Raw genomic sequence first — 9,257 nt, 5'->3', positions numbered from 1 at the left:
ATGAGATTTGAATAACTATTGAGAAGCTTCACAAATTGAGTTTTCTGAGTGCGACTGAGTACGGACCTGTTCCCATTAGGCAGGACTGAGGCTGGGCTTCAGTGTGTGTGGTTCAGCCAAGCAAAACAAAAACCTTTCATTATGGAAATATTTAAACATGAAAGTAATCAAAATTATATAAGACAGCCTCATGTATTCATCATCCAGTATCTTCTCAGCAGTCCCCATCTCAAAGCCAGCTCTACCTGACTGCTTCTCACCCCAGGACCTCTGCCTCTCCTGTGTGGCCTTGCAGCAAATCAGTCTTGTCCCCGATAGAAAGGGCCTCTTAGGGGAAAGGCAGCCACAGTCTTGTGTGTTACTGATGATATAAGTCCTTTTTCTTTTAAGGGCAGCTCTCTGCTTGAACCTTGCTAGGGTCCTTTCACTGATCAGCCTATGCCCCTACCCATTTACTCGTGAGATACATTTTTCATATCCCAAGTTGGAGTTCAAAATGGAGGAGAAAAATATCTCAGGCCTGACATAAGAACATACGAAAGAATATTTTCTCCTGTATAAAATTTTAAAAGAAAATCATTGCTGCTCAAAGTAAGAGACTCACAGGAGAATATGCCAACTACGGTGTTGTGATTGGGTTCTGGGGAGTTGAATGTCGTCTGCAGCCAATAGTCCTTTGGATAGCAAATGTTAGTATTCTCTATTAATTTCCCTGGGTTTGGTAAGAAGGATTTGGGAAAATCCTTGAAGACATGACTGGTAAACTCCATCTGTCTTCCATAATTCATTCCTTTATTCTCACGTTCTCTTCTCTTCTCTTTTCCCCTCCTTCCTTCCTTGCTTGCTTCCTTCCTTCATTCCTCTCCTCTGCCTCCTTCCCCTTCCCCCAAAAGTTTTAGCTAGGCACATGGCCACTCATCTAGCCATCTAGAGACTTCATTTACCAGTATCCTTTGGCTGGGTGTGGCCATATGACTGAGATCTTAGCAGTGGAATGTGAGCACCAGTCCTCTGCCCCACGTGCTTCAAAGGACATCACGCTCCACTTCCTCCCCAATAGGGAGATTCAGTAATGAACCTGGCTACTTTGAGCCCCGAGGGTAGGAGGCACTTGGGGAAGGTAATGGAGCTGACCCACTAGCCAGTCGCTGGATCACCTCCTGAAGCAGGCCTCCAGAACCCCAGAGAAACAATTGAGCCACTCTTATTTTGGGTCTCTATCCAACACTTCCACCTCTCCCCTAACCAATCCTAATGGAGTCATTCTTTCCCAAAGTGCATCATTTCGTTACACTTCAGACTTCATTCTGTGCCCTTGAAAAACATAGCGTCCGTGTTTTCATTTAGCGGCTGTCCTGCAGAGAGTGGGATCAGCCCCCCACCCAAAACTGATGGGCATTTGGGGACTGGTGATGGCACACCCCCAAAGGATGTGACAAGATTTATGTCTCCTGGGATTTGCTGGCAAGGGTGGAGCAGGCGCACGTCAGTCCAGAGGGCACTAGGCACGCAGTTTGGTTGGTTGTAGATTTCATTGTGATCAGGAGGCAGGGCCAACCTGAGAATTCCTGCCTGCTGGGGCTGGGTAGCTCGGCTGTAGGGCAAAAAGAAAAGGGGAGTCTGAGGCTTGAGAGCAGTCAGTGTTCAGACATCCATACTGGGGTTTTCCTCTTTATCACAGCGCTGAAATAATATCTTCATGAGAACCTGATAATCAAATGGAAGAATAACCCTCAAACCAATAATGGCTGAACTCACTTATGTATTTTGGTCATGAGAATATTAATTTTCCAAACCTAAGAAAATGCATAAATCCATTTCTCTGTGCCACTCCTTTTAATTCAAATATGTCATCTCTCCCTGGATTAAGAAATTTTGGAGACAGGGAATGTCCCTGAGGCCCTCTATGACTGTAAATTTTCTTAGGATGTTTAAGTGAATTTTAATCTCACCAAGAAGCACGAGATAAAGGGAAGAGAAAAAAGACTTTAAGTGACAAACTTTCAGTGAACAAAGCTGTTTTTTCAAGTAGCAAAAAGTAAAGTAATATGCCATTAGCAGAAGACTAATTATGCCTTTGTATAACTGTGTTCCTTTCAATAGAGGCAGGTTATTAAATATATATCTGAAGGTGTTTAATTCTAATACCTTTCTAAAACTTATAAGGAAACTTAGAAATTAAAAGGAAATCTTTTGTCAGACCACATGTCACCATACTCATAAAGGATTAGAACAATTATGCAAATCAAATTCTAGAAATAGCTCTGGGTATCCCATAATTCCTCAAGATAGATATGCAAATTACACTGCTCGTGACTGGGTTGAAAGAATTACACAATGTACAGTTACACTCTTTATGTCGCTATCCCTGATGAGAACCTGCGACGGGTTCCTCCCTGTCTCGTCTCCTTCTTCCTCTTCTACTGAGCACATTGCCATGCAAATTGGTCAGTGCTCAGGAAACACATTGGGGAAAATATATGGAGGAATAAGCGGGGAGAAAATAAAATGTGAAGTGACGAAGACATGGAAAAGTTTCATCTCCACATGCATTTTACATTTCATGATCTCTGGAGAATATTCTAATAAGGCATGTATTAAGTCAGCATCGAAACTTTAATAATTTTCCAAAGCCTTTTGGAATTACAGCACGTCTGTAGTTCAGGAAAATGAAACCATTTACTGCCCTGACCAGGTTCCAACACGGGGCCTAACCAAAAAACAATGTGCTCCTCTCACATATCATATCCTGGCATATCCTAGAAAGCTCCGTAGATTGGCACATTCTGGTAGTAGAAATGAATCAGGGAAATTTTTACATCTGTGCTTAGCCAACAGTTTATATGTTCTCCACCTAGAGTAGACTGGTCACTTAAATCTTCATTTATAAATGGCGAAATTATTCCTCCTAGAAGCCAAGTAATATTAGCTTTAATGTACCTGTCTCCTTGATATTACAGAGAAATAAGAGAATTGTATTTATGTCTTGACATTGCAGCTTAAAATGTTTTTGCATGTTTTCACCGTGTAATTTGAAGTGACTTCAAGACTTGAGGCTTTCAGATAACAAATTTCAAGCTGTCTGTTTCTCTTAAATGACTGCATGCAGGACACAGGGTGCACTAAATACCTACTAAGGCTTTCCTCCTGCTTTTTCCTTGACCAAAAGCACAAAATACCTTTTTCTGTAGTGAAAGCCTGCTACTCTTTCTTCTTTTGTCAGGGAAGTGGAGTGGTCTTCTTGAGGACTACCTGTTTCATTTCTGTTAAGTTCTGACTTGTCTAATTAATAATGGCTTTGCGGGCTCTCCTTGAAGCAAGATTTTATATAACAAATTTCCTCCATTAAAATGACCACATTCCTTACTGGCGCTTGGATATTTGGAGAGAATTGGAAGAGAAAATGTTGAGCAGAGAATTACATGGTTTTATTTCACTTAGAGGACTTTATTTTTTTAAATGGACACCAGGGTGAGGAGAATGTGGGAGTCAGAAGGTAAGAAGAACCCAAGAGGAGGGGAAAGAGGAAAACTGGACAATTTTGTTCCAGTCTTCTGGTTTTTCCTCCTTTTCTCACTTGGGTAACCAGAGATCCCAGACAATTGATTATGATGTCTGATCTCCTCATTATCCCCAAGCGCCTTATCTAGGGCCTGCTTTGGGCATATATTATGTTCTGACTTGATTTGTGGCTCGAGGCACGTTTGCTAGGTGTCTCCAATTAGCTTGCTAACTCATTAGCATACGGGGACCTTCCATATCCCCATCTCCTCCTGCCCTGCCCAACACACAGAAACTGGCTGCTTATTAGCTTCCAATACGAACTGATTACTGTCCATGGGTTTATCCAAGTGGTTTTCCATTTTCCTGTAACTAGATTTATGATGTCAAAATCTTAAACATACACTGGTCAAAACTAGCCTAGTAATAGGTAGTCTTTTTCATCTTCTAGGTTTATTTCATTCTAAGAAATCAGGTCAAAGTTCCTATTTTTCCAAAGGCAGGTTAATTCAACAGTCAACAGCAGGCTGAATGACCTGATAGTTGGAAAGAGTGAGTGAATTAAATAAGTCTAATTTTTTTTTTTAACTTTTTAAATACAGTTCTAGGATATCAAGTACTCCTGTCAAAGGAGTGAAGGGAATCGAATATTTTAAGTACTGTTGCCGGTAATTGTTGCTTCAAAAAGCATCATTATTAGTGCCTGAAGCAATAGTAGTTTCTATTTCAAGACTAGGAGTCTATAGGTATGAGGTTGCTTATGGGATTTTTTTTTATGTTTATTTATTTTGAGAGAGAGAGAGAGTTTAAGTAGGGGAGGGGCAGAGAGAGAGGGAGACAGAATCCCAAGCAGGCTCCAAGCTGTCAACACAGAGCCCAATGTGGGGTTCAGTCCCACAAATTGTGCAGTCGTGACCTGAGCAGAAACCAAGAGTCAGACATTTAACCCGCTGAGCCACCCAGGCATCCCATGAGGTTGCTTGCTTGCTCACCTCTGTTAAAATAGATGCCTTTCTGGTCTGTTACCTTCACTGTGTTGACAGTATCTCTTCTCATGGTTGCAAGATGGCTGCTGTGGCTCCCAATGCCAAATCCTCACCAAAAACACCCCCAAAGAAAGGAAGTGGTAGGGCTGGGGGAAGACAAGAGAGCTCTATTCTTGGGCTGAGTTGGACCCCCAGGGTCTTGTCTAAGTTGAGGAAAAGGCATAAAGAACCCCTTTGACTCAGACTAAGTTTGCTTTAACTTCTGTTCACTCCAGAAGCAGCTAAAAAGCATTGCAAAGGATATTATTGATTTCGGTCTAGAATGTGAGTGGGTGGTGACGGTTTCCCATTACCTCCTTTGCCCCTCATGGAGAGGGTCCTGAAGCTCAGCGGCCTTGGCAGGTGACACAGAATGACACATCTGCCAGGTGAATGGAGAACAGTATTTTACATCCACTGCACTTTCTAACCCCAGATACCTCAGCACACAGACAATTCAGAATGCCAGTAAGACCATAAACTTGCTACTCAACCCACCATGGCCCTCAGATCTAAAGAGTAGGTTTGGAGACTGGAACGTTTTGCAGGGTTTGCCCTAGAACCGTTTTCCCCCCTCTCCTCCCCTGTGGCAGCTAGTTCACTCCTAATGTCTAGGTATTCACACCTTACATCTGAACGCTTAGTAGCAGTTGCATTGGGGAATGGGCATGAGGACTTTAGACACAAGGAACAATACATGCAAAGGCTTGACACATTGCAATCTGTTCAGGGTATGGCGGTTGTGGAGTGGCTGGAGGGCAGGGCCTGGGAAAGGAAAGGACAGAGGTGAGAGCTAAGGGAGCTGAGAGCCACGGGCATACACGAGGATTCATACAGGTAAACACAGTGCACCAGGAGAGCCCGGAGGAGGGTGGCTGGGCTAAGAAAGGCTTGCAAAGTCTTGGATCTGGGTCCAGCACGAACCCAATGTTCACCAGGACCCAGAGGTATGGGTATACAGGTAAGTTCCACCTATGCCATCCCAGTTCTTAAATACTGCAAATATTGCCTCTGCTCTGGAGGGATTGGTGAGAGATTCCCAGACAGAGAAGGGGACATAGGCTTTCCAAGGAGAGCGTATACAAAGGTCATCATCAAAGGGAGGATGTCTTTGCATTCCATCCTGCAGGCTTAGACAGATGGTAAAGGTTAGACTGGATCCCACCCCCCCTCATCCCCCCCCCCCCCCATCCTTCTGCAAAAGGAAACCCTAGCTCAGCCCTAGGACCCAGAACCTGTTATCTTTTAGTGGGCAGGTCACTTGAGAAGGTAGGGGGTGGTGGTGAGATCCAAGACTTGGCAAAAGTAATTGTGCCATGTTTTGCATCTTTCAAAAAGAGAAAGGAAAGAAGGAAAGGGAGAGAGAGAAGAGTGGAGAGAGGGAATAGAGAAGAGGGACAAAGAAAGAAGGAAAAGTAAAAAAAAGTCAAGAAAGAAAAGGAAAGTGGAAACAAATATGGCAAAAAATGACAAGATTTGTCAAGGCTGGATACTAAATAGATTATTGTCATTGTTTATTGGCTTGTTATATGCTTCCCCACTTGAGATATTTCTTTTTTTAAAAAAGGAACAGTTAGGTGGAAATGTAAATAGATACCCTTTTTCTGCAAAGCTTATAGACATAGGATATCAAAACACGTAAAAATGCGTAGTTTTGAATCAACAGTTCCATGCCAGGACATTCAGATGAAGATTTATGTACATGAAATCTATTTTCCATTGCCTCAAGTGCAGTGATTACCTGTTTATCTCACGGGAGAGTGGGAGGGGTGGAGACGTGCTAAATAAACTTCCCAAAGAAACAAATGTGCTATTTTAATAGAAGTCTTCCCCAAAGACTTTGTACCTGTCCGGCAATTGATGAGTATTCTGAAACACAACTAAACTTTTTCTTGATGGGGGCGCCTGGGTGGTGCAGTCGGTTAAGCGTCCGACTTCAGCCAGGTCACGATCTCGCGGTCCGTGAGTTCGAGCCCCGCGTCAGGCTCTGGGCTGATGGCTCGGAGCCTGGAGCCTGCTTCCGATTCTGTGTCTCCCTCTCTCTCTGCCCCTCCCCTGTTCATGCTCTGTCTCTCTCTGTCCCAAAAATAAATAAAAAACGTTGAAAAAAAAATTTTAACTTTTTCTTGATGATGTTTTATTAATTAGCAATCAAAGTACATGTTAATAGATTCATTGATCCAAAGAGCTGCTGAGGTGTGAGGGGCGTTTTGCATCTCTACACCATTCCCCTAGACAGCTCGTTTCTCTGCCTCTCTTTGTTCTTCTGTTTCTTTTACAGTTGACTGTCATTTCTCATTACTCTTCACCTGAACTCTCATTAGGAATCATCCACCTAATCAGAATGAAGCACAACAAAACAGAACCACATAATCGAATGTTTAGACATGCCATCTGAAGCGAATCTCTGTCTGAGGGGCACCAGGGTGGCTCAGTCACTTAAGCGTCCCACGCGTGATTTTGGCTCAGGTAATGATCTCACGGTTCGTGGGTTCGATCCCCGGGTTGGGCTCTGCACTGACAGCACGGAGCCTGTGTGGAATGCTCTCTTCCCCTGTCTCTCTCTGCCCCACCTTGACTCATGTTTGCTCGCTCACTCTCTCAAAACAAATACATTTTTTAAAAAATAAAATAATAAAGTAAATCTTTGAACAAAGGTCTGTTGGTATATCTCCAGCCAACCGGTGTGCTTCTTAAAGATGTTCTTTCTTGGATCCAACCTCAACCCCTCCTAATAATCTCTGGACCATGCAAGCACTTCAGGTAATTCTTATGTATATTAAAATTTGAGAATCACGGGTTTATGGATTTTCCTGTTAAAAAACAACCACGAACTCAAATCCATATATAGAGAGCAATCTGAACGGGTTGTCTCAACAGTCAGGTTGCTGCCTAAGGCTGAAGATGTTCAGGGGTCAAATGGTTTGGGCCATGCTCCATGCCAGGTGCTAAATAGTCTACAAATCACATGGGCTTAGTGACTTCTGTTGTTTTGAACTTGGATCCCTGGGAGGCGGAGGAGGGTTAGATGAAGAGCCTGGGCCTGTCTTTCTTTAGGTTAGCTGAGATTTCTGGCAAGTGGCTGTCGGATAATTAACATCTACCTGGTCTCACGACCTGGGGAGGAAGAAGGTAATTGTTACTTGTATTTTCCAACTATGAGACCATCTTCAGACTGTCTTCTGCGGACACAAAAGAATACTGCTGACCGTTTATCAGAGGCAAATTGGCCACACCCTCTTGTTATGACTTATCCCTCTTGCACTGAATACTTAATAGTTCATATTATATACAATATGAACTACAATAAATTTCAACATATTTACTGTGCTCATATTTATTGTTTTTATCAAAATGACCGCTTCGCTCACACTCATCTTCCGTATGTTTATTAAAAAAAGTTTTAAAGCAATATATACTACTGCGTTCCTTTAAAGAAAAGATGTGCATCTTTTTATCTTGTATCTTAGCTAGACTCCAAATGCCTTAGATATTCTGATGGTCAACTAAAGAGCCATGCACTCACAGGATAATGGAACGAATACCGTATTTAGAAGTGTATCAGTACCAGTCACAGTCTCAAACAACAGCAACAAGAAACCACTCCAGAATGAAAATACTGGTATATTTGTATAATGCAAAGAGAAATACAGATATAAATCCTCAAAACGGAAGGTACATTAATAAAAATGTAGCATTATAAGCAAAAAATATTATACAGTACTTGCAGAATTTAGTCTTTCCGTTTAAGATTACAGTGTGTCTACCAAATATTTAAAAGTATGGTTGTCATTATTAATTTAAAATATCCATCAGATGAACAGCACAGCTTAACCTAGCAAACATTTTAAGGAAATGCTTTGTCTTGTAGAAGTAGAGTTATCATTATATTCCATTCATTGATACCATGAACAAAAGGAGAACAGTTTTCAAAGTGGAAATTAGTTTCATAAGACAGAATAAAACTGGGCGTCTCAAAGCACAAGCTGTTTCCATAAACGTATTTTCATTTTTATTGGCAAAAAATACCTAAGCAATTCTGACTTAGTTCTGACTCTGCTTCCCAGAGCCTTCCCAATCCGTGAACCACAATCAGTACAAAAACATGCAATACTGGTTTTTTTTTTTTCTCCACACCATCACTGACCAAAACACTTTTACTCTTTTTAAAAGTTACAATTTTACAGAAATGTTTCCACTCAAGATTGGTATAATACAGAGAGCAGTTGTTGCCGCTGATGTGTATTTTTCTAGTAGTATAAAGGAAGGTAGGAAACAAATCTGGTCACTTGTCACTGCTGAAAAAACACTGCCTCTCTACTTTACGCTCCCATTTCTGCTCTTCAAATTCATTACCGATACTGAACAAAGTTTTCAACACTTTCAAAGAACCAGAGCAGCACAACTGACCCCACGGCCGGCAACTCAAGGGGGAACTGACGACAATTTCCCCTCCCCCCTTTCTCCTGCTTCCCACAGAAGACCCTCAAGAAATCAAACTTGTGAAGTCCCCTAGGTTCCTCTACTTCACTGCGAAATGTAATGCCACTTGAGGTTGTCAAAAATAGCTTCTGTAGAAAACTGGCCAAGGTCTTTAGGAAACGTTGCATGAAGAAAATTAGTGTAGGCTTTATTTAAAAAAAAAAAAAAAAGGAACACATGGAATAAAAGACGTCAGTACCAGTACAAAGACTCCAAGGCCTATTGTTCAGGATGAAAATATACTTAGTA

Source organism: Panthera leo, chromosome A2, assembly GCF_018350215.1.
Source record: "Panthera leo isolate Ple1 chromosome A2, P.leo_Ple1_pat1.1, whole genome shotgun sequence".
NCBI classification, from domain to species: Eukaryota; Metazoa; Chordata; class Mammalia; order Carnivora; family Felidae; genus Panthera; species Panthera leo.
Note: the sequence above shows the minus strand (reverse complement) of the source record.